General features: G+C 39.4%; 1 long non-coding RNA gene across 1 annotated transcript in view; it reads left to right on the top strand.

Moving 5' to 3' along the window:
- Positions 1 to 1580: 1580 nt before the first annotated feature.
- Positions 1581 to 24819, top strand: part of LOC121399085 — an 83211-nt gene continuing 59972 nt past the window's right edge. The window contains exon 1 of the long non-coding RNA XR_005964742.1: positions 1581 to 1730. This is a non-coding gene — a long non-coding RNA (uncharacterized LOC121399085). The remainder of the gene's footprint in view (positions 1731 to 24819) is intronic.

The raw sequence follows: 24819 nt of genomic DNA, 5'->3' as shown, positions 1-24819 counted from the left end.
ATCATTAATGTCAGCTTTTGACTCGAGCAGCCGCTTCTCTTGCAACTGAAACATATCAAGCAAAATAAATATGAAGTACAATGAAAAAAAAGTGCTTAATTGAGTCAAACTAGTATATTATCAGTTTAATTTATATTTATAAATTCTACTTAAGGAAGGCTGTAAGTAGAACACAGTGCTCACATGAAATGAAAAGCTCATAAAGGCCTGGCTTTCTTGATTGTTTAGAGCTGTGCCTTTCATATCAAATGGAATGCTAAAACCTCGAAAAGTTAGATTTTTTTTTTGTAGTCGAAAAAAACTTTTCAGGATTTATTATACCCCAAGGCTGCAAAAAGTCTAAATCTAAATCCGAAAATCCACCATCTCAGACCTGCCGAGGTTGTACCTGTATATACTGTAAATCAACGGGAGAGATCCCTATCCTATTTGGAAGTTTCTGTGGTCTGCACTGGAATTAGCCTGAAAATCAGACTATTTGGCTATTCGGGCAAAAATCCCCAAAAAATCTGGCTTTTTGGGAAAATTTGCTGTTCTTGAAATAATGACAGGTTGGATAATGTTATATTACAATGCAGTATTGGAAGACAGCATTATTTTTTGCATATTTACTGTAAGGCCTTTGAATGTCATTAGAAATTTTCTTTTAATTTTAAGTTCTCTTTATCCAACACCTACAAATATTATGGGTGACTATTTCTTGAAAACGAATGTCTAATTTTATATGAGAAAAAATTTAATACTACAGTTCTGTTCAGTGGAGTAACTACTCTGCACTTGGCCACCCCCCCTGCACATGTATATACATGTGCCCTGTAGCCCAATTTGAATGGCTACCCCCATAATTACAAAGCGGAAGTGGAAAATACTTCAAAATTCGACCATCGAATTGAATACTACGAAATTCGTAAGATTTTTTGCAATCGTACTCCAATCGTACTTCAATAGTACTCCGATCGTATGGTTCGAACGATTTTATCGTTATCGTTATCCTTTAGATACAAAAAACTTGGAAATATGCTCTGGAAGCATAACATAGCACTTCGGCAGGTTTAAGTTGGCGAAGTATTGAAGTCGAAGTTTTTTTAAAGAGACAGTACTTCAAATATCGAATGGTCGAATAGTCGAACAATTTTACTTCAAATCAAAGGTCGAAGTTGTAATCGAAGTTGTAATAGCCTATTCGATGGTCGAAGTATCCAAAAATTATTTCTAATTTTTTAACTTAAAATTCCCTCAATTTCACTTCAACCCTTGATAAGTATTATGGGTGTTATGGGTCCTTTAAAGGGAAACTCTGATATCTTAATTAACATATTAAACCCTTATAATAATACTTTTTTTTTGCAATCGTACCTGCACCCCTTGGGGCCTGCACCTGGGCCAGCTGATTTGCTAGTTACTCCACTACCTTTTTGTTTTTTGGCATAAAAGATTAAATTGCCTTTTGTTTATTTATGTTATTATGTAAGAGGTTTACATTTCATGTACAGCTTGCAAGTACAATTCATCAGCTTACATTGATGCATCTAAGCTTCTTATGTTGTTCACCTCCGTTGTTAAGACAGCCACAGGCATTCCAAGCAACAGTGCAGAGTTAATGTTTATATGCCATTCATGTAGATGGGATTCTAACCATTTTTTCCTGTGTGACTGGGCTCCGATGATGATGCTGGAGGTATAACTAAAATCCTTGCCATCAAGCTTCTATCATTTGCCAAAAAAGTCAGGTGAGTACTAGTTAACAGAATTCTCCATGCAAAAACACAAAGTGCCAATAACCTTTGAAGGAGAACTAAACCCTAAAAATGAATACAGCTAGAAATGCCACATTTTATATATTGATGTTATTGAATCAACCTAAAGGTCCAGCATCTCTATAGTAGTAATGATCCAGGCCTTCAAAGTTGCTACAGAAGTTTCCCATTTTGGATTTTGTTGTCAAAATCATCAAGCAGAAAAAAAGGTTTGCCTGTCATATAAGCTGATGCCACGTTATTAAATGCTGATGCTGATTGCTAGTTTCTCAGCTGCCATGTACCAATGATTTTTTTACTAATCAGCCTGTCTTGTGACATTTATATTATATTCAGTATATTGTTTGTCAGTCCCTAAGCTCAGTAAGTGACAGCAGCACAGAGCACGTGCAGTGATTCAGCAGAAAAGAAGATGAGGAGCTACTGGAGCATTTTCGGAGGCACAGATCTTTATTGCCAAGGGGCTGTAGTTGCCTTGGGCTGGTACAAAAGCCCAAAACATAATGTACAACATTTCTGCTCTACTTTTTTATCTCTCCTTTAAAACTACACAATAAAACACTTGTTTCCAGAACTGCACAATGTGATGTTACACATTGTTTCTGATTACTCCACACTTCAGAATGGAGCACACAGATCTACTCTTCCCCCTCTTCCACACCTCTTGCATATGGCAGAATTGGGGGCAGCATGTAGGCGTCCCCTCTCCCATCCCCTACCCATCTGCTAAAGTGCATGCCATTCAGAGGGAGGTCTAGTTGGCACAAGGTGTAGAAGAAGTTTTGTCTTTGTCAGGCTATAAATACAGGGTTACCTTGCACCTGAGTACTGATTTCTAATGACCTGGGCAGCGTTAAGGGTCTTACCCTTTCCACGTATAACTTCGTAGATAACGTAATAATTACAATAACGATACTTGGAGCCCAAGATGGAGTTTAAAGGCTGCAGCTTTATTAACCACATCAATATCAACATCAGAAAGTAATAGACTGTCCCACCTCTGTGCCTCAGGCATAGAGGTGGGGTAGGTAATATTTGATTGACAGCTCATGTATTTAAACAGTTTTATCACAGGTATGGATGTTCCATGTTTTTGCAAAGGACTTTTATTATAAAGCTTTTTATGTGTGGGTGACAGGTCCACTTTAAAAACTCTGTATACGAATTATAATGAAAATTGATTTTGGTTCTTAAGATATCTCAATCAAGTCAACAGCTGCCACCTTGTTCTAGATTTGTCTAGTTTTTGCCAGGACAGGGCCAGAGGGGACATTGCATTTTAAAGGGGACCCGTCACCCATAAAAATAATTCCAAATCCTATTTTATCATGTTAGTCTAGAGAAATGAACTTCAATTACATTGTAAAAATTATTTGATTTTTAAATGAGTTTACAACAGCTAGGAATGCTTAAATTAAAAAAAATATTTGGGTTTCATGTTTAATTTGAAAAGGACATTTATTATACAGCTTTTTATGTTTGGGTGACAGGTCCACTTTATGCCACTTCTGGTTGGATTTCAGATCTATACACAGCCATGCCAGGAAGGTACATCTAAGCCATTCCACTCATCAGCACTTGCATCCCACTATAAATAGCAAAGGAAAGCAGCTGTTCTTCCCAGAAGGTTGTGTGAATATGTCCCAGTGTCCTTCTAAAAGTCTTCTGCTATTGTCCCCACCTTGTAAGCAGACAGCGCTTTTCTATCTGAAAAACAATATATGAAATTCTTCCAATTGAATATTGCCTCTGTATTTTTTTTGCTGATGAGTGTTTTTCCCCATCTTTTATCTTAATCACAGCTCAGATAGAAAAACTTCCACCCTAGATAAATGATAAGGATTACTGCCTTCCCCATGCCTTTCTCTCTGACATTGATGCAGTTTTGTAATAAACTGATTTATCTCTTGCTTAGTTTTATCCTCACTGTGAGACAACGCTGGTGCTTTCGAGATGAGGACTTTCTTTCATTACAGGGGAGAGGAAAAGAAAGCTGTATTATGAGCATTATTAAGTTTATTCCTATATTTATATTGCTAGTGTCATATTTACCAATTTTTTTCATATTTCTGTGCCGTCTGCTCCTGTGTTTATTGCATCTGGAAGCATGGAGAACTTCCAAGTAATACAGGTTTTTAATGCAACCCATCACTTAGAGTAATTTTTCATTCCCCTACATGTCAGGACATTGCTTCGATTTATTTAGTTGAGTATTTAGTTTGTATTGGATACATTTTTACTTCTGATAAAGATACTTGTCAGCAGAAATCGTGTTAAGTCACTACTGAGATAGAGGTTTACAGTAATACACATGAAGATTTAAGAGTAGAGCAGGCCAGAAATCAAGTTTCCTAAACACAAAAATGAGTTTCCCTTTACATATTTTTGCATTGCAGTATTAGGATATTTACACTTCACATTCCTAACGTTGACTCTTTCTGATCATATTAAGTCAGTCTTTTGGCTTTCAGCTGAATTTGTTTTCTGTGCCACACAGTTGTAATTCCTCTACCTTTTTTAGCTATATCTTACATTTGAGGAAACTATTGGCCCAGGTACATCTAGAGCCAAAATAATTTCCTGCACACGCCAATAATCTGATCAGATTAATCATATGTTTTCTATGACCTGGTAACTGGGAAAAGAACTGCTCAGCTGACTATGTACAAAAGGAGGAGATTATATACATTATCTAGTAGAATTAGTTCAAAGGCAACTGGACATGGATTAGAGTTTTTCTTGAAAATGTTTCACCGCTCATCCAAGTGGTTTCTTCAGTTCAACTGAAGTAGTAGGGAATTCCCCATAATTTAAACCCCTGAGGGTAGTAAAATCACCAATATCCAATCACAATCGTTTGGAGGATTGAGGAGTATTCATCAATCGGGAGTCCACATCTGATTTCTGCCTTAATTAAGCCAAAGGGACTCGCCCCAGTTCACAGGCAATCATATGCAAAAAATTCCTATATCAAAAGATATCTGTCCCAAGGCTTTTTTCTTCAGTAAAAAAAATATTTTATTTAAATTCACATTAAAATTCCGATACGTACTGACCCCACATGGCCCACCTTACGTGTTTCACACCCTCCGGCTCTCAGTCGACTAAGCGCCGGAGGGTGCGAAACGCGTAAGGTGTGCCATGTGGGGTCAGTATGTATCTGAATTTTAATGTGAATTTAAATAAAGATATCTTTTGATATAGGAATTTTTTGCGGAGGATTGAGGAGATCATAGTGTGTATGACTTAAGGTGATCATACATACATGTACCGATACTCCAAGGCTTTGATGATATGAGTTGCCTCATCTTGCACCATTAGGGATGTAGCGAACGTCGGAAAAAAAGTTCGCGAACATATTCGCGAACTTGCGCAAAAACGCGAGCGGTTCGCGAACGGTTCGCGAACCCCATAGACTTCAATGGGAAGGCGAACTTTAACATCTAGAAAAGACATTTCTGGCCAGAAAAATGATTTTAAAGTTGTTTAAAGGGTGCAACGACCTGGACAGTGGCATGCCAGAGGGGGATCAAGGGCAAAAATGTATCTGAAAAATCTGCCTGTGTGTGCTTGGAAGAGATAGTGTAGGGGGAGAGCTGTTAGTGATTTCAGGGACAGATGATAGTAAGTTTGCTGGCTAGTAATCTGCTTGATACTGCTCTGTATTGGAGGGACAGAAGTCTGCAGGGATTTGAGGGACATTTTAGCTTAGGTAGCTTTGCTGGCTAGTAATCTACTGTTCTCTTTAAACAACTGCCATACGTTGACCTTGTAGGCATTGTTTGCCCAGTTTTTTTGGACGCAGCCACTGAAGCACAGTTGCCATAAAAAATATGCCATATAAATGCTGAAAATAGTAATTTTTCGCCATACGTTGACCTTGTAGACATTGTTTGCCCAGTTTTTTTGGTTGCAGCCACTGAAGCACAGTTGCCAGAAAAAATATGCCATATAAATGCTGAAAATAGTCATTTTTTGCCATACGTTGACCTTGTAGGCATTGTTTGCCCAGTTTTTTTGGTCGCAGCCACTGAAGCACAGTTGCCAGAAAAAATATGCCATATAAATGCTGAAAATAGTCATTTTTTGCCATATACGTTGAGTCAACGTATGGCAAAAAATGACTATTTTCAGCATTTATATGGCATATTTTTTCTGGCCTCTGTGCTTCAGTGGCTGCGGCCAAAAAAACTGGGCAAACAATGCCTACAAGGTCAACGTCGTTGACCTTGTAGGCATTGTTTGCCCAGTTTTTTTGGCCGCAGCCACTGAAGCACAGAGGCCAGAAAAAATATGCCATATAAATGCTGAAAATAGTCATTTTTTTGGTCGCAGCCACTGAAGCACAGTTGCCAGAAAAATTATGCCATATAAATGCTGAAAATATGCATTTTTTTGGTTGCAGCCACTGAAGCACAGAGGCCAGAAAAATTATGCCATATAAATGCTGAAAATATAAATTTTTTTGGTTGCAGCCACTGAAGCACAGAGGCCAGAAAAATTATGCCATATAAATGCTGAAAATATGCATTTTTTTGGTTGCAGCCACTGAAGCACAGAGGCCAGAAAAATTATGCCATATAAATGCAGAAAATATGCATTTTTTTGGACGCAGCCACTGAAGCACAGTTGCCAGAAAAAATATGCCATATAAATGCTGAAAATAGTCATTTTTTGCCATACGTTGACCTTGTAGACATTGTTTGCCCAGTTTTTTTGGTTGCAGCCACTGAAGCACAGAGGCCAGAAAAAATTAAACCAGTAGGGTTTGCACCCTAGTTTGTAACGGTGGCGGAGGGAGGAGGAGGACGCTAAAGGACAGCTGTGTGTGGAGTCATGAGGCTTGAAGAGAAGGACAGCTGCATAGAAGTCAGAACAAGTCTTCCGGCGTGCAGTAACCCTCCGAGATCCACCCCTCATTCATTTTAATAAAGGTCAGGTAATCGACACTTTTGTGACCTAGGCGAGTTCTCTTCTCAGTTACAATCCCTCCTGCTGCACTGAAGGTCCTTTCTGAGAGCACACTTGAGGCTGGGCAAGACAAGAGGTTCATGGCAAATTGTGACAGCTCTGGCCACAGATCAAGCCTGCGCACCCAGTAGTCCAGGGGTTCATCGCTCCTCAGAGTGTCGATATCTGCAGTTAATGCCAGGTAGTCCGCTACCTGCCGGTCGAGGCGTTCTTTGAGGGTGGATCCAGAAGGGTTGTGGCGCTGCCTTGGACAGAAAAACATTTGCATGTCTGACGTTACAGACTGGCCAAAGGGCTTTGTCCTTGCAGGTGTGCTCGTGGCAGGATTACTGGCACCTCTGCCCCTGGAATGTTGATGAGTTCCTGAAGTGACATCACCCTTAAAAGCATTGTACAACATGTTTTGCAGGCTGGTTTGTAAATGCCGCATCTTTTCGGACTTGTGGTATGTTGGTAACATTTCTGACACTTTATGCTTGTACCGAGGGTCTAGTAGCGTTGCGACCCAGTACAGGTCCTTCTCCTTAAGCCTCTTGATACGGGGGTCCTTCAACAGGCATGACAGCATGAAAGACCCCATTCTCACAAGGTTGGATGCAGAGCTATCCATCTCCGCTTCCTCATTATCAAGGACTGCATCATCCACGGTCTCCTCCCCCCAGCCACGTACAAGACCAGGGGTCCCCAAAAGGTCACCACTAGCCCCCTGGGAAGCCTGCTCCTGTTGGTCCTCCTCCTCCTCCTCCACAAAGCCACCTTCCTCCTCTGACTCCACTTCTGGCACCTCTCCCTGCGTTGCAGCAGGTGCCTGGGTTCGTTCTGGTGATTCCGACCAGAAATCGCGCGCTTCCAGCTCCTCGTCACGCTGGTCTACAGCCTCATCTGTCACTCGTCGCACGGCACGCTCCAGGAATAAAGCGAAGGGTATTAGGTCGCTGATGGTGCCTTCGGTGCGACTGACCATATTTGTCACCTCTTCAAAAGGTCGCATGAGCCTGCAGGCATCGCGCATAAGCACCCAGTAACGGGGGAAAAAAATCCCCAGCTGTGCAGATCCAGTCCTACCACCCAGTTCAAAAAGGTACTCGTTGACGGCCCTTTGTTGTTGCAGCAGACGTTCCAACATAAGGAGCGTTGAATTCCAGCGAGTCTGGCTGTCAGAAATCAAACGCCTGACTGGCATGTTGTAGCGCTGCTGAATGTCAGCAAGGCGTGCCATGGCTGTGTAGGAACGTCTGAAATGGGCCGACACCTTTCTGGACTGGGTGAGAACGTCCTGGAATCCTGGGTACTTGGAGACAAAACGTTGGACTATTAAATTTAACACATGTGCCATGCAGGGCACATGTGTTAAATTGCCCAGTCTCAACGCTGCCAACAGATTGCTTCCATTGTCACACACCACTTTTCCGATCTGCAGTTGGTGTGGGGTCAGCCACCGATCGGCCTGTGACTGCAGAGATGACAGGAGTACAGATCCGGTATGGTTTTTGCTTTCCAGGCACGTCATCCCCAAGACAGCGTGACAACGGCGTACCTGGCACGTCGAATAGCCTAGGGGGAGCTGGGGGTGCACAGGTGTGGAGGAGGAGAAGGAGGACCCAGCAGCAGAGTAAGAAGAAGAAGAGGAAGAAGACGAGGTAGAGAGCGATGGAGGAGTAGAGGTGGTGGCAGAACCGCGTGCAATCCGTGGCGGTGACACCAACTCCACTGTTGTTGTTGAGCTACCCATTCCCTGCTTCCCAGCCATTACCAAGTTCACCCAGTGGGCAGTGTAGGTGACATACCTGCCCTGACCATGCTTGGAGGACCATGCGTCAGTAGTCATATGGACCTTTGGCCCAACACTAAGTGACAGAGATGCGGTAACTTGGCTCTGCACATGTTGGTACAGGTGTGGTATTCCCTTTTTAGAAAAAAAATTGCGGCTGGGTACCTTCCACTGCGGTGTCCCAATTTCTACAAATTTGCGGAAGGCCTCAGAGTCCACCAGCTGGTATGGTAAAAGCTGGCGGGCTAAGAGTGCAGACAAGCCAGCTGTCAGACGCCGGGCAAGGGGGTGACAGTCAGACATTGGCTTCTTACGCTAAAACATGGCCTTCACAGAAACTTGGCTGGTGGCAGATGACTGGGAATGGGAACAGGTGGTCAAGGTGGAAGGCGGAGTGGAGGGTGGTTCAGACGGGTCAAGGAGAGCAGAGGTAGAGCAGTAAGATGCTGGACCAGAAGGAGTGTGGCTTTTAGTTTGCCTGTTGCCTTTGAGGTGTTGCTCCCAAAGTGCTTTGTGCTTGCCGCTCATGTGCCTTCGCATAGAAGTTGTACCTATGTGGCTGTTGGGCTTACCAAGGCTCAGTTTCTGACTGCACTCATTGCAAATTACAATGCTTTTGTCAGAGGCACACACATTAAAAAAATCCCACACTGCTGACTTTTTGGAAGTGTGCGATCTGGCGGTAACAGTAGAAGTTGGCGGCATTGGCGGCAATGGCGGGTGCGTTGGCCGGCTGAACACAGGTGCCGATACATGTTGTTGCCCTACTGATCCCTGCGGGCTGTCCTCCCTGCTTCTTCTAAGTCTTATTCTCCTACTGCCTCTCTGACTCTCCGTCTCTCCATCTGAACTACCCTCCTCTTGCTCTCTTCTACTAGGCACCCACAAAACATCAATCTCCTCATCATCATTCTCCTCAGATGCATCAATTTCTTCTGACACATCACAGAAGGAAGCAGCAGCGGGGACCTCCTCCTCATCACTCATTATGTCCATCTCTATCGTGTTCTCTGCCAGAATTAAATCTGGTGTAAGGTCCTCATCTCCTTCATCTTCTTCTGGCAATAATGGTTGCGCATTACTCAGTTCAAGAAACTCATGGGAAAATAACTCCTCTGACCCCAGTGAAGAAGGGGCACCGGTGGTGGAGGAAGTGTTACGTGGGGTGGCCATAGCAGTGGAGGATGAGGAGGATGTTGTGGTAAAGTTAGAAACGGTAGAGGATGGGGTGTGCTGTGTAAGCCAGTCAACTACCTCTTCAGCATTTTGGGAGTTCAGGGTCATTGGCTTTTTAAAACTGGGCAATTTGCTAGGGCCACAGGATTGCATAGCAGCACGGCCCCTAGCACGGCCTCTGCGTGGTGGCCTGCCTTTGCCTGGCATTATTTTTAAAAAAACAACAACAACAACAAAAACTCAGTTGGTTTTTCTGGAAACGATAATACACACAGCTAGATGGCGGGTTGAAGAAAACAGTGTGCAAATAATGCCTACAAGGTCAACGTATACACTACTACAGCGGTGGATACGGATTACGTAAAATATATGAATGCTGCTTGAAAAAAAGTAACTCAAGTGGTTTTTCTAGAGACGATAATATTATCAATATTTAGACAAAATGTGAACAAGCTCACACAGCTAGATGGCGGGTTGAAGAAAACAGTGTGCAAATAATGCCTACAAGGTCAACGTATACACTACTACAGCGGTGGATACGGATTACGTAAAATATATGAATGCTGCTTGAAAAAAAGTAACTCAAGTGGTTTTTCTAGAGACGATAATATTATCAATATTTAGACAAAATGTGAACAAGCTCACACAGCTAGATGGCGGGTTGAAGAAAACAGTGTGCAAATAATGCCTACAAGGTCAACGTATACACTACTACAGCGGTGGATACGGATTACGTAAAATATATTATGGCTGCTTGAAAAAAGTCACTCCGGTGTTTTTTCTGGAGACGGTAATATTATGGATATTTAGACAGAATGTGAACAAGGTCACACAGCTAGATGGCGGGTTGAAGAAAACACTGTGCAAATAATGCCTACAAGGTCAACGTATACACTACTACAGCGGTGGATACGGATTACGTAAAATATATGAATGCTGCTTGAAAAAAAGTAACTCAAGTGTTTTTTCTAGAGACGATAATATTATCAATATTTAGACAAAATGTGAACAAGCTCACACAGCTAGATGGCGGGTTGAAGAAAACAGTGTGCAAATAATGCCTACAAGGTCAACGTATACACTACTACAGCGGTGGATACGGATTACGTAAAATATATTATGGCTGCTTCAAAAAAGTCACTCCGGTGTTTTTTCTGGAGACGGTAATATTATGGATATTTAGACAGAATGTGAACAAGGTCACACAGCTAGATGGCGGGTTGAAGAAAACAGTGTGCAAATAATGCCTACAAGGTCAACGTATACACTACTACAGCGGTGGATACGGATTACGTAAAATATATTATGGCTGCTTGAAAAAAGTCACTCCGGTGTTTTTTCTGGAGACGGTAATATTATGGATATTTAGACAGAATGTGAACAAGGTCACACAGCTAGATGGCGGGTTGAAGAAAACAGTGTGCAAATAATGCCTACAAGGTCAACGTATACACTACTACAGCGGTGGATACGGATTACGTAAAATATATTATGGCTGCTTGAAAAAAGTCACTCCGGTGTTTTTTCTGGAGACGGTAATATTATGGATATTTAGACAGAATGTGAACAAGGTCACACAGCTAGATGGCGGGTTGAAGAAAACACTGTGCAAATAATGCCTACAAGGTCAACGTATACACTACTACAGTGGTGGATACGGATTACGTAAAATATATGAATGCTGCTTGAAAAAAAGTAACTCAAGTGGTTTTTCTAGAGACGATAATATTATCAATATTTAGACAAAATGTGAACAAGCTCACACAGCTAGATGGCGGGTTGAAGAAAACAGTGTGCAAATAATGCCTACAAGGTCAACGTATACACTACTACAGCGGTGGATACGGATTACGTAAAATATATTATGGCTGCTTGAAAAAAGTCACTCCGGTGTTTTTTCTGGAGACGGTAATATTATGGATATTTAGACAGAATGTGAACAAGGTCACACAGCTAGATGGCGGGTTGAAGAAAACACTGTGCAAATAATGCCTACAAGGTCAACGTATACACTACTACAGTGGTGGATACGGATTACGTAAAATATATGAATGCTGCTTGAAAAAAAGTAACTCAAGTGGTTTTTCTAGAGACGATAATATTATCAATATTTAGACAAAATGTGAACAAGCTCACACAGCTAGATGGCGGGTTGAAGAAAACAGTGTGCAAATAATGCCTACAAGGTCAACGTATACACTACTACAGCGGTGGATACGGATTACGTAAAATATATTATGGCTGCTTGAAAAAAGTCACTCCGGTGTTTTTTCTGGAGACGGTAATATTATGGATATTTAGACAGAATGTGAACAAGGTCACACAGCTAGATGGCGGGTTGAAGAAAACAGTGTGCAAATAATGCCTACAGGGCAAATAATGCCTAAAAGGTCAACTTATACACTACTACAGCGGTAGTAAAATAAAAAAAAGTAAAATAAAAAAAAATGAATATTAAAAAAAAAAAATTAAAGTTGGTGCTGCTGAACTACTAGGAGCAGCAGATTAGCACACCAGTCCCACTCCCCAACACTGCTAGACTAATAGCACTGGGCTCTTATAGTAGTAGTAGTAGTAGTAGTAAAACAACAAAAAAATAAATAAAAGCAGTCCTTACAAGGACTACTGTTATTGCAGCAGTCAGCAGATGAGATCAGAAGCAGGACAGCTGCCCACTGCAGCTACATACAGAGCACTGCAGTAGAAGGTAGATTACTAGCCAGCAAAGCTACCTAAGCTAAAATGTCCCTCAAACCCCTGCAGACTTCTGTCCCTCCAATAACAGAGCAGTATCAAAACGATTACTAGCCAGCAAACTTTCAACTGTCCCTGAAATCACTAACAGGCAGCAGCTCTCTCCCTACACTATCTCTTCAGCACACACAGGCAGAGTGAAAAAACGCTGCAGGGCTTCGGTTTTTATAGGGAAGGGGAGTGGTCCAGGGGAGAGCTTCCTGATTGGCTGCCATGTACCTACTGGTCTGGGGTGAGAGGGCAAAAAAAAGCGCCAACAATGGCGAACCCAAAATGGCGAACGTCGCGCGACGTTCGCGAACTTCCGGCGAGCGCGAACACCCGATGTTCGCGCGAACAAGTTCGCCGGCGAACAGTTCGCGACATCTCTATGCACCATACACTCACAGAGTATTGTATGAAACTTTGTTCCATATGATATTTTGTGAGTGTATGGTGCAGGACGAGGTGACTGATATTGGCAAAAGCCTAGGATATTGGTGGTCAAATGGACAGGGTGAATTTTTTTTTTTTTTTTATCGGGTGTCCTCGAAAACACCTGAACATCGGCCACTAAAGCACGAAGGCTCCAACAATCTTAAAATGACTCCTAAGTTTCAGAGGGAACAGACAAGTAAAATTGGGCACTAGGGTAAAAACTTTTGCACATATTTTTCATCAGTATTCAGACTGTAAAATAAAAATCTCAATGGGCTATTATGATGAACCCAGCGCAATTACTAAAGCATTAGGGAAACAAAATTGCTCCAAATGAATGCAAAAATATATATACTTTCCCCCTTATTTATGTAGAAGTGCAGGTCCTTGTGCTCCATTTTGAAGTGCAAGGCCCAGTGGCCACAAGTGATGATGGGCTTATACATTAAAAACCTTCAAGCCCAACTTTCAAGCAGGTCACATATAATGAACAATGTTACATTTGAAAAAGGAAATCCACCCCTGATTTACAGTAGTAATTCCAACATCCACATCATAAAGGTAGGTGGATATTATGAATAATTATAATGTTTATTTCAGTAACTAGAACATGGGATTTGTTGATCACAACATGGATAGCAGCTTATTAAAAAAAAAAAGAACAGTGAGACTTAATTGGCAATTTACTGAGCAAAAATGTAAACAAGAAAATGTTGACATGCCACAGTGAAAAAATGGATACATCACAAAAACCATGTTCAAAAAGCAGTATACAAGTTAGCCAAAATATTTTTTTCAGTAATTTAGATCTCTATACCTAAAGTCTAGCTAAAAAATCATTTAAACATTTATTAAACCCAATAGGTTTGTTTTGCCTCCAATAAGGATTCATTATATCCTCTTTTTTTTTTAAAAAAACTCTTTAAAAACTCTGCTCAGGGAATAGGGCTTTTGCTGACCATCCTTTTAATGAATTATCTATAGTTTTGTTGTTTATTATTATAAGCAAGAAAATGAAACCACTATCACTTTCTAACTTCCTGGTTCTGCTGAGCAGAAAAGAAACCAGTAAAAAAAAATATTATTCCACCGATAAACCCTTTGAATAATGAGCTGTCCCTCATCTTCCTGTCTCTTCTTATTTTCATTATGTCCCTTTGAACAAATTAGCCTGTTAATAGGAGGAAAAACAGAACATGTATTTATTTGATTGCTTTATTATAGCAAACATAATGACATGAGTCAGTCTAGGCTTGGTTGTTGATACTCTGACACGGAGCAGTGATTCTCATGACTGGGACACAGACAGGCTACAATTACTATAAGAGTGACAGCATTTGAAAACATGAGGGGTTGCTGGTAAAGCAGTGACATTTAACCAACACTAATTAAAGCCACTGAGAACACATTTAAGACATTTTGGATTTCTATTAAGACAAGAGAGGGTCTGATACTTAGAGCGGGAGCAGTCTACTGAACTCCAGGTCAGGCTGATGATTTACAAAAGAAGTTTAAAGAGAAAACCATTGACATTGCAGTGTAATGTCAAATTTGAAATTTTTAGACACTGAACTTAAAAGCCGTAATGTTAAAATCAGCCCGGCGTATAGATCCCAGCAGCGTTGTCCTCCAGAAACGTTGCAAATATTATTCAGTGAATGCAATCATCATCATTATTTCTTATGCTACTTTTCTAACCCCAATCCTTTACTTACCCAAAAGTGAAAACAGTAAATAGTTTTTCCTTCTAAATTTAACAGTTTAAAGACAATGAAAGCCAAAAATTATTTCATTAAGTCATACCTAATAGATTGGGTGCTCTCATTGGGCTGCAGAGTATTGGGTGAAATAATAATTTTGAGCACTGACGCCATGCTGCACCCATACAAACCCGGCACCACTCACGTAAGGACAAACGCCCCGTGCTGCTCCGGAGAGGCGAAGAGGTTCCTTAGGCAGTAACCCCGGTAGGCCCTAAGCACCCCAGTCCAACCCTGCCCATGACCATGCCCAAGTCCCAGCAATTTCATACAAAAATCAAAGGGGCAGATTCACTAAAGGTTGATAAAGTGAGTGTTATTTATTGCATGGCCTAAAAAATGTTAATACTTCTTATTAGAATTAAGGATCGATTCACTAAACGTTTACTTGTCTAACTTAACAAGTGATATTTTTACATTCATTTTAGCTGAATTGTGTGCGGTATTTTATAGCATGCATTTTTTGTGCGTTATTTTGTGCGATATTTTAGGGCATTGGACCTGCCTAAGGTGTCATGAAAATGAGTTAGTGGCAGTAGGTAAGGCTCCAGTTCCTTATAAAGGTCTTTAACTGCTGTCCTGCAGCTCCTCACTAAATCTTCCTCTATTAATCCATCTGATGTTGTTTAGTAACGCCTAGGTGTTAAATAGTCGCACTATTTTATGCTTTTATTGCTTAAAAGATGTTAGTGAATAATTTGTTAGGATTAATTCTATTCTATAAGTATCACAATGCAATTAGAATACCGCTGTGCAGAAATGTAGAATTAATGCTTGCGATACGTCTCTTAGCGAAAATACTTTGATGAATCGTTCCTTAAATAGCACGTCTTAAATAACGCACAAAATAGTGTGTTAAGGAATAACGACCTTTAGTGAATCGCCCCCAATTTGTTTTATGAATGATAAAAAACCATGTGGATCAGATCACACTGCTGCGCTGTAAGGAGTTATCTAAAAACTGCTTTGATCCATGTTGTGTTCTCTCTCTCTTGGAGATAGATAGATTCCTTTATTCATCACATGCACAGGTATACAAGTCTAATATAAACTGATCATCTGCTGAAAGACAAAAAATAGCGTTCATGAAAAATAGATCATGTGTAACAGACAAAAAAACACCACCCTAATAGCACTACCCGCAGCAGTATTATTAGTTATTATAAAAAGAAAAAGAAAATACCAATTACAAAGTCTTGGAAGAATCAGGGTACATATCACTACAGGTTGTACTTGTATAACTGTGAATGTGATGAACAAAGGAATCTATCTATCTAAAAAGAGAGAAAACACAACATAGATAAAAGCAGTTTTAGATAAAAGCCTTACAGCACAACAGTATGAACTGATCCTCATGGTTTTTTATCATTTATAAAACAAATTGGTTGCTGGGACTGGAACTTTGGGCATGAGAAAAGGACCCAATATGCTGCCGCCCAATGAGAGCATCCAATCTATTAGGTTGTACCTATTAGACAGCAGCAATGGGACGTTGAGACATTTTTTTATGGTAATTGTTTGCCTTTTACTTCTGACTCTACCCAGCTTTTAGATGGGGCTGGGGGTCACAGACTCAATCTAAAACTAATGGTCTAATGCTACAAATTCATAGTTATTGCTAGTCATGGGCGACTCATTTTGCTCCACCAAAAATTCGGGAAACTGCAAAAATTTGCCAAATGCATTGAAGTCTATGGGCAACAATTAGCTCAATAATTTTTTTGACCCGCTGCAATTTTTTACACCCATTAGAGTCTATGGGTGTTTTCACTGCGAAACCTGGAAAATTTTGCTCATTACCAATTTTAGATTACCCTTCTTTTTATTCAGTCCCTCTTCTATTCATATCCAGTCTCTCATTCAAATCAGTGCATGGTTGTTAGGCTATTTTGGACCCTAGCAACCAGATGACAATTGCAAACTGGAGAGCTGCGGAATAAAAAGCTAAATAACACAAAAGTCACCAAGACTAAAAAATTAAAGACAATTGTAAATTGCCTCCAAATATAATTTTCTACATTATACTTAAAGTTAATTTAAAAATGGGTAGAATGGAAAAACATTTTAAATAGGGTTTTTTTTAAATTTGAAGTAAACCCTTTAGCCTAATTCCATAAAGAAGCCATCTAAGAATTGGAGATACTAAAAGAGTTTCTGTTGAGAATCACCTCTGGTAGTGTTAGCATATATACCCCTATATGTAATAAAAGGCACTAAGTTTTCCCAATAGCAGTAACCCGTAGCAACCAATAAAATGTTTGCTTTTGAACAGGTGAACAGTAAATGCTGCCTGCTGATTGGTTGCTATGGGTTATTGCTCCTGGTTAAACTTAGTGTATTTTATTACATAACCCCTATTGAGTCTTCATATCATTTTAGCTTAGCCTTTGCTTAGGCCCAAGCTGCCAGTAATTTTAAGGTTACCTTGAGTCTATTGGGGAAAAAAAAACTGGGCAAATTTACTTCTAGGCAGTAACCCATGGCAACCAATCAGAACAAAAAATATTCAATTCATTGATTGATTGCCATGGGTTACTGGCCAGGTGCAAATTTGCCCAGTGTTTATAAATGAGTGCACATATGCATAATTCACAAGAGCAGGTTAAAGGGCAGGGTTAGACTAGACATTGGGGGCCCCCTGCGCACATGCGTGAACTCCGGGCCCCCGGATGGTGCATGGGCCGCCACAGTTTGTTTATTCAGGGGATCTGGGCAGGATGCACTGGGTTTTTTCCCAGTGTGCCGTCGGCCCAGTCAGACCCTGTTGAAGGGGCACATTGGTGGTCACTGCAACTTGGAATGGAGCATATATAGACACAATACCTTTATGAATAATGTCCATACATATTTAATTTTGCTACTACCTAGATCTTTATTTTAGTGCTAGCATTCATAAATGAGAACTAATTTCCGAAAGCATAAAGAACAAAGCTGTAATTGGACACATTCTCATCTTTAGATATAAGATATGTTTGATGGGTATACCTCATTGCACCCCCGCCTAATGATTTTGGAAACTAGTGGTGAGCACAACTTTCCCTTGTTTGATGGGTATATACTGGCTTCTTTACTTTTATAGTGCTGACAAATCAGGCCTTCCATGTCTGGACTGCTTAAATTAAATAAATAATGAGTGGCTACTCAGCCCTGACCTAAAATGACATTATGCTTGACTGTCTGCCATTCTTGAATTTATATAATAATCTTCTGAAGGATTAAGAATTTATTTCTCAATGGTATCTGATTCTCCCTCTTGATGAATACATCTACTTGCATTCTATTCACTTCTACATTAAATACAGCATTGTTTTAATGTTGATCAAAGCCGTTCTACTCACTTGAGTCTATCTACATTGTAAGCCTAACCTCTCTTATACATGCTCAGTGCTCTGCTGAGACCTTTCTTCTCAGCACATCCCATGTCAACTCTGCTAAACAGATCTATGGTCTTATTGTTATGCAGCACCACCGCTCCGGAACTCCCTGCCCGTTAATATGCATCATGTCTCTACGTTTTGAAATCTCAGCAAAAAAGATATCAATTAAGAGCTGCCTTCAAATATTACACCACACGAGTTCTGCTTGCTTCTTGGTTAACACAGTGCTTACACTATTTATTCTTTAATGTCCCATTAATTCTCTCGCTAGTCACTAGGAAGCAAGAGGACTGTGCTGCCTTCTAAAGGTGGCCATACACGGGCTGATGTGCTGCCAGCTTAGTCCCGCCAGACCAAGTTGGCAGTTTATCAGCCCATTTATGGGGCCTCCTGATGGACTGCTGATCAATATCTGGCCAAAAATTGGCCAAATATCTATCAGGTTTGAAACTCTTGAAAGACAAGGACCACATCATATGTTGATGAAATCCTCAGCTGACAGGTCTGCATAGGCCTGTGTTAGAATTTCAGGGGCCAAAAGATTGGATCAACTCATTTTGGGCCAGCATATAAGAGGTGAAATCAGGGAAAGATTCACTTGTTTGCAAACTCATCCACTGAGTGGACCTTTTAATGTATGGTCAACCTTAGGTATACTATATATTCAATTTGGAGGCTCATTGATATGTAACTAATAGTCTTCGAATATATCCTTGATTCATGGGCAGCATGGCGATACAATGGGTAGCACTGTTGCCTTGCAGCCAGGGCTCTACATGTGCTCCCTGTTTTTTCATTTGTTTCTCTATGTACTCTAGTTTTCTTTGGAGTACAGGCAAGTTCATTGGCTCCTGATAAAACTGACCATGTGTGTAGATATGATAGGGAGCTTAGATTGTAAACTCCACTGGGGCAGGGACTGATGTGAATGATGTATAATCTCTGTAAAGCGCTAATGAATAGCTTGTCTCTATATAAATATAGAATAATATAGAATAATAATAATACACTGTGTTCAGATGGTTATTCAACTACAGAATAAATGAATATTGCATTATCTGACCTGTGGACCAAAGATAAACTGAAATGAACATAAATGTAGAACTATGAAAAAATATTTTTGCATGGATTTTTTTGTAGCCAATATGTGAAATGAGCTACCTTTGTTGTTACAAAATAAAGCACAGTATTGGAAAAGAAATATATTATATAATTATACATGGCCAAATGACCCTGTGGTTAACATTGGGATTTTGGTTTACTCTGCTTTGAGTCAAGAGCACTGAATTGACTAGTAGACATACATAGTAACATAGTAAGTTTGGTTGAATAAAGACACACGTCCATCAAGTTCAACCTTAAGTCTGTATATGACCTACCTAACTGCTAGTTGATCCAGAGAAAGCCAAAAAAAACAAACATTTGAAGCCTCTCCAATTGCCTCAGAGGGGGAAGAAAATCCTTCCTGACTCCAAGATCGGTCCCTGGATCAACTTGTACTATGAGCTATCTTCCATTACCCTGTATTAAGTACCTCGCTTGTTAAAACATCATTCAACCCATTCTTAAAACATACTGTATCTTGGGTTTAAAAAGAAGGTAAATGTTAAGCAGATAATCAAACAATAGGTAGCCTATGTGTTTATTGGCACAACAAATCCTGTCCACTCTTGTAACATAGAAGTGTCATTATCACTTTAGTTTAGAGCATTCAATTTCCCCTCCAACAATGAGGAAACTCTGGATGAAATCAGTGCTCAGTGCTTGATTTGTAAATTCTTTGCAGATATTCTTGGGTAAAAACAGGACAGTGGCTCCCAATGTACCTAAGCTTAGGAACCCCATGTTGGGTTAAACTCAGGTATTATAATGGTGCCCATTGTTTATGCATTAGGCTTAAACATATGGAGTTGGTTGGTTGCCAGTGCTATAAAGAGATGTTTATATAAATGTTATAGAAATTGGCACATGTTATATATCCTCTGACTGTGTCTAGCACGGAGTATGCAAATCAAGTATAATCAGCATGCAGGGATACATGAATGAATCATTTAATGAAAGCATTAATACTATGCTACTTAGCCACCAGCTTATGTTGTATTCTATGCACAAGATATGATGTGCAACACTGTCTGGAAAGCAGTGAGAATCATCCCAGGGTGTCCATCTTCCACAGACTTCAAAAATCTTGTGAATGGCAAAAAAACACCATCTCACAAATATAATAGGTTGCGTAAGCCCCTTACACAGCAGCCATAAAAGTTGAATTTACAAGGCACATTTATCTACTTCCTTAGTATAAGCATATTCCAGTAACCATGTGCAAGAACTTCATGTACTGTATACACTAACCAGCAGGATCAGGTGCCTTTGTATTTATTTTATGTATTGTTTATGGTGAAGAACCTCAACTCCCAGCATCTCACAGGAGGTCAATTGTCCACATACTTGTGTATTGTGTGGTGTATGTTTTGTAATTAAAAAGCAAAAGAGGCAAGCAAATAATGCCATTATGATGCTGATTATGATGAAGCAAAAAGTTTTACTACCTCCAGCCTAGTCAGTATTTCTTGTTAACCTGTTTATGATTGACCCAGTGCTTTAAAATAAAGCCCCTCAGTTCTCTTCTCAAGCATAGGGCTCACACTTTCAGTAGTTAATGTGACCCTTAAAGTGCATGTAAAGGCAAAAAAATAAAATCCCATTTTTACTTTCTTTAATGAAAAAGGAACCTATCTCCAATATACTTTAATGAAAAAATGTGTATTGTTTTTATAAGAAACCTGACTGTATGCAGTGAAATTCTCCCTTCATTTAATGCTGTGAATAGGAATTGTCAGACGGTCCCTAAATGCTCTGCAGGGAAACAATCCTACTTATGAACAGCAGGGGGAGCAGCTTTGTTTTTTTCTCCTGTAGAGCAGTCGTTGACTGTGTAGAGATTTGTATTGGATTTTATTTTTGCCTTTACATCCCCTTTACAACACCAGCTGCAGGGACAAAAATCATGGAGCCGGATTTAAACAGATAAACTGGGATTCTATTTGGAGGATTATTTTGCTGCAGCCACCGGTTCTCGAGAGTTGGAGAAAAACTATAAAAAAAACTATAAAATCCACATTAGATTACATGACAACACAGGACCCAGTGCAGTCTGTATATTCTGATTATTAATCAGTCTTGCTGTATTGGCTTCTGCCAATAATTTTGATAATTCATGACAATCCCTAAGCAGCCCAGACCACACTGAGCATGTGCACAGTCTTGGTCTTGCAAAGATGTTTAACAAAGTTACAAGATGACAGCCCCCTGTGGCCAACTTTGAAACATAAATCATTTGTTTGATTAGGCTTGTAGTGCATTAAGTTCATGTTTATGTTTAGTAGACAAAATAAAGCATTTCTAGCCTTAGTCTATTTTAGACTTTACTTCCCCTTTAACAAAGTTACAAGATGACAGCCCCCTGTGGCCAACTTTGAAAGCATAAATCATCTGTTTGATTAGGCTTGTGGTGCAATAAGTTTATGTTTATGTTTAGTATACAAGAGACAGCATTTCTACCCTCATTCTATTTTAGACTTTACTTCTTAATTTAATTTATAAATTATATTATATTGCCTTAGAATGGCACTCTCTACATCATATTAAACTTAATTTTAAGGAAAACCTTTTTTAATTTTTATTAAAAAATTAGTAAATTGATACAATACAATAATTTTGGGCCTCCTTCCTTCTCTATCTTACAGCAACAGGCAAATAATTCTGAAAATCGGAAAAACAATGGGCAGAAGTTCGTCAAGGGGACTCTCACCCACTTCTAAGCAAACTTTATGAAACATTTTCTGAAAATGGTCCTTTTAGTAATACTTTTGGCAAATTTTAGGTATGGAAAGAGGAATTTTCAGAGCAATATTTATTCTTAGATTGCAGCTTTCATTAATACCACCCAACATTATGATTTTCTTACTGTTAAAAAACAAAAAAAACCTCAGCTTTAATTTTTACTGATAAGACGCCTGAATTTACTTAACTGAAATGGACATGATCCTCAAAATTTAAATATTTTATTTGTACCTACAAATCATGATCTAAATATAGTAAAGAACTGCAATTTAGTGAAATAAACACACATTTTGAAAATGTTGGTTACTTTTTCTGCTCACAAAATGCCCATTTCCTGGCAAAATATGCTTGCTTCCTTAGAAATGCAAAAATGTTTTCTGGTGTTATTTTTTGTTCACAAATAAGTTAATAGTCAGTAAATGTATAGATTAAATAGCATTTACCTGGAATAACTGAGCATTCAATTGTTTACAGCCGTGTAATGAGAAAAAAGTCTTAATAGAATTAGGGAGCCGCATGGGAGGAATTAGAAAGGTTATCTAATGCAAAGTAAGCAACCCCTAAGAATTACAGCATGTTATGCAAACTGACACATTCATCACACCGGTAACTAAAGAACACAACAGAGAACTTTATAACGAACAAAACAGGTTTAACCCACTTGGCAAAAAACTATTAAAGGGACTAAGTTCCTTTAGGGCAGAGACATACCCAAAGATTTGGGTAGATTTAGCTGCCCAGCGACAAATCACCTCTTCTTCTGACGACTAATCTCCCCGAAAAGCCTTCACACCGGCAAGAATCTAAATCGCCAGTGGGATGACACTTGGAGCACTATTATTATTTCATTTAAGTACCAATATAAATGTCTTGTTCCTGTCGTGGCAGCTAAACCAAATTTGCACCTTTCAACTGATATCCTGTAAGCCTTCTCCTGCACAATAGGATGTTAATATTGTTATTTTTCCACCATGGTTCAACTCCTTATGAGCGCTAGCTAAACAACACATGCCTGTAAATAAGCAGGATCCTAGCTGGAGACATCCTTTGCCTGCAGACACAAGGCAAAATAAAGGCAAAAGAATATTAGTATTAATTAAAATAGTGTCTGTACAGACTAAAAATAAATCATGGAAAATACATTTTTTTCTGTCTATCCCCAAAAGGTCTTTACTGAGAATTTTCAGGTTACAAAGGCAATATTATGCAATTGGTAGCAAACTACAAAAATAGGTGAACTAGTCCCCAGTGCTAGTGGATGCTCACACTAGTGCCTTATTCCATGAATCTTCTATTCATGAGCCTACTCATTGAGTCTCTATAGAGTTGGGTGACACCAAGACTATTACCCCTTCTGAACTATTCAGTGGATCCTAAGGCTGCTTAACTAGCTAGCCTAATCCTGACCCTCACTCCTAGACTGAGATATTACAGATGCCTATCTCCACCTCACACTCTTCAGTCACCAACCACCCCTCCAACAAGTGGGGATCCACAGAAAGAGACAAAGCATATGATGATTTTTCTTTTTATAGACTAGAGAGCCCTGATACCCCTGGCCAACTAAACTGACACTTTTTTTTTGGTTACTGTCCCTTGGCAAAAGTAATTTTACAGTTACTTACAGTTAGCAATTATGCTTAGTAGAAGGCGAATAAATTCGTGAAACTGTTGAGAAAATTCCTCCTCATCAAAAAAAAATTGGGCCCGCTTTAGAATAGTCGTCAAAATTATTCAGACGGCAATTGACTTGAATGCATTTGGACAAAATAGGATAAAAATCGTATAAAAATTGTCGTGGGCTTTTTTTTGATGCCCATTGACTTCAATGCGTTTCGCAAATTTTGCCGTTTTGTGAATTTCCCAGGAAATTCACACATTTTTCGGCAAAGTGAAACAGGACAAATTCACCCATCACTAATTAGAACGAACTAATACAGCTACATATATATATATATATATATATATATATGTATGTATATATATATATATATATATATATATATACATACACACACATACAATACTGGTACTGGAAACCTCCTTAGAACTTTGCGCACTTATTATTATATCTTCGGTTTTTAGTATTTTAAAACAAAATACAGTAAACTTCAGCCATTATAGTTTATTCCATGGCTGATCCTTCAGTAATGATGCAGTTTCCTTTTCAGATGTTCACATCTAGATGCCATATTGTGATGTTTACAGTTTATTCTGTATTATTTGCTGGTTCTCAATGGACAACCAGATCAGCTGCACTTAACATTGGGCCTTTGGTGATGCTTGGTTTTCCTACTGCCATCTATCGATCAGAGATAATAGATGTGTAAAGGTCAAAAAACGCTTTTTCTCTGTTAACTTTTGGGGTATTGGAGACACATGAGATCATACTGTGAGATTCATTAATCAGATCCTGCTTCCCCTCATCGTTAGTTCAGCATCAGTGCAAAGATGTCACAATTAGTTCTATACTAGTAGAGGTAAAGCAAAAATATTGCGCAACTGCACAGGGAAATCAATTTATTACCTTTTGGGGACACATGGCTGAGGCTTTTGCCATTTTCACATCCATGAACAAAATAGATATCAAGCCACGTTCAATTCGATGAGAAAAATAATCTCCTGGTTAATTACATGAAAACTCCCTAGAAGCATATGGTGGAAACTGGAATGAATAAAGAGATGCTTTTTTTTCCATTTAATTGAATCTGGCTCATTATGTTAGAATATATATATATATATATATTTAGATGTTTAAGGATGTATCATCTATGTACATTCCATCACATAGGCAGTACAATTCTATACTGATTTTGATTATGTGAAGATATTTCAATTCATAAAAAGAGGCAATATTCAAAAAATATTCATAATTATGTGAATTCAAAATTATGTGAAATGTCTCCAAATGGCACAGGTGCTTTGTCTAGAATGTATATCTTTCTCCTCTCTAATGACATCTACATATGTGGCACAGTAGGAACAAGATATTT

This window comes from Xenopus laevis, chromosome 9_10S, assembly GCF_017654675.1.
Source record: "Xenopus laevis strain J_2021 chromosome 9_10S, Xenopus_laevis_v10.1, whole genome shotgun sequence".
Classification (NCBI taxonomy): Eukaryota; Metazoa; Chordata; class Amphibia; order Anura; family Pipidae; genus Xenopus; species Xenopus laevis.
This window is presented reverse-complemented; position numbering and strand designations above follow the sequence as displayed.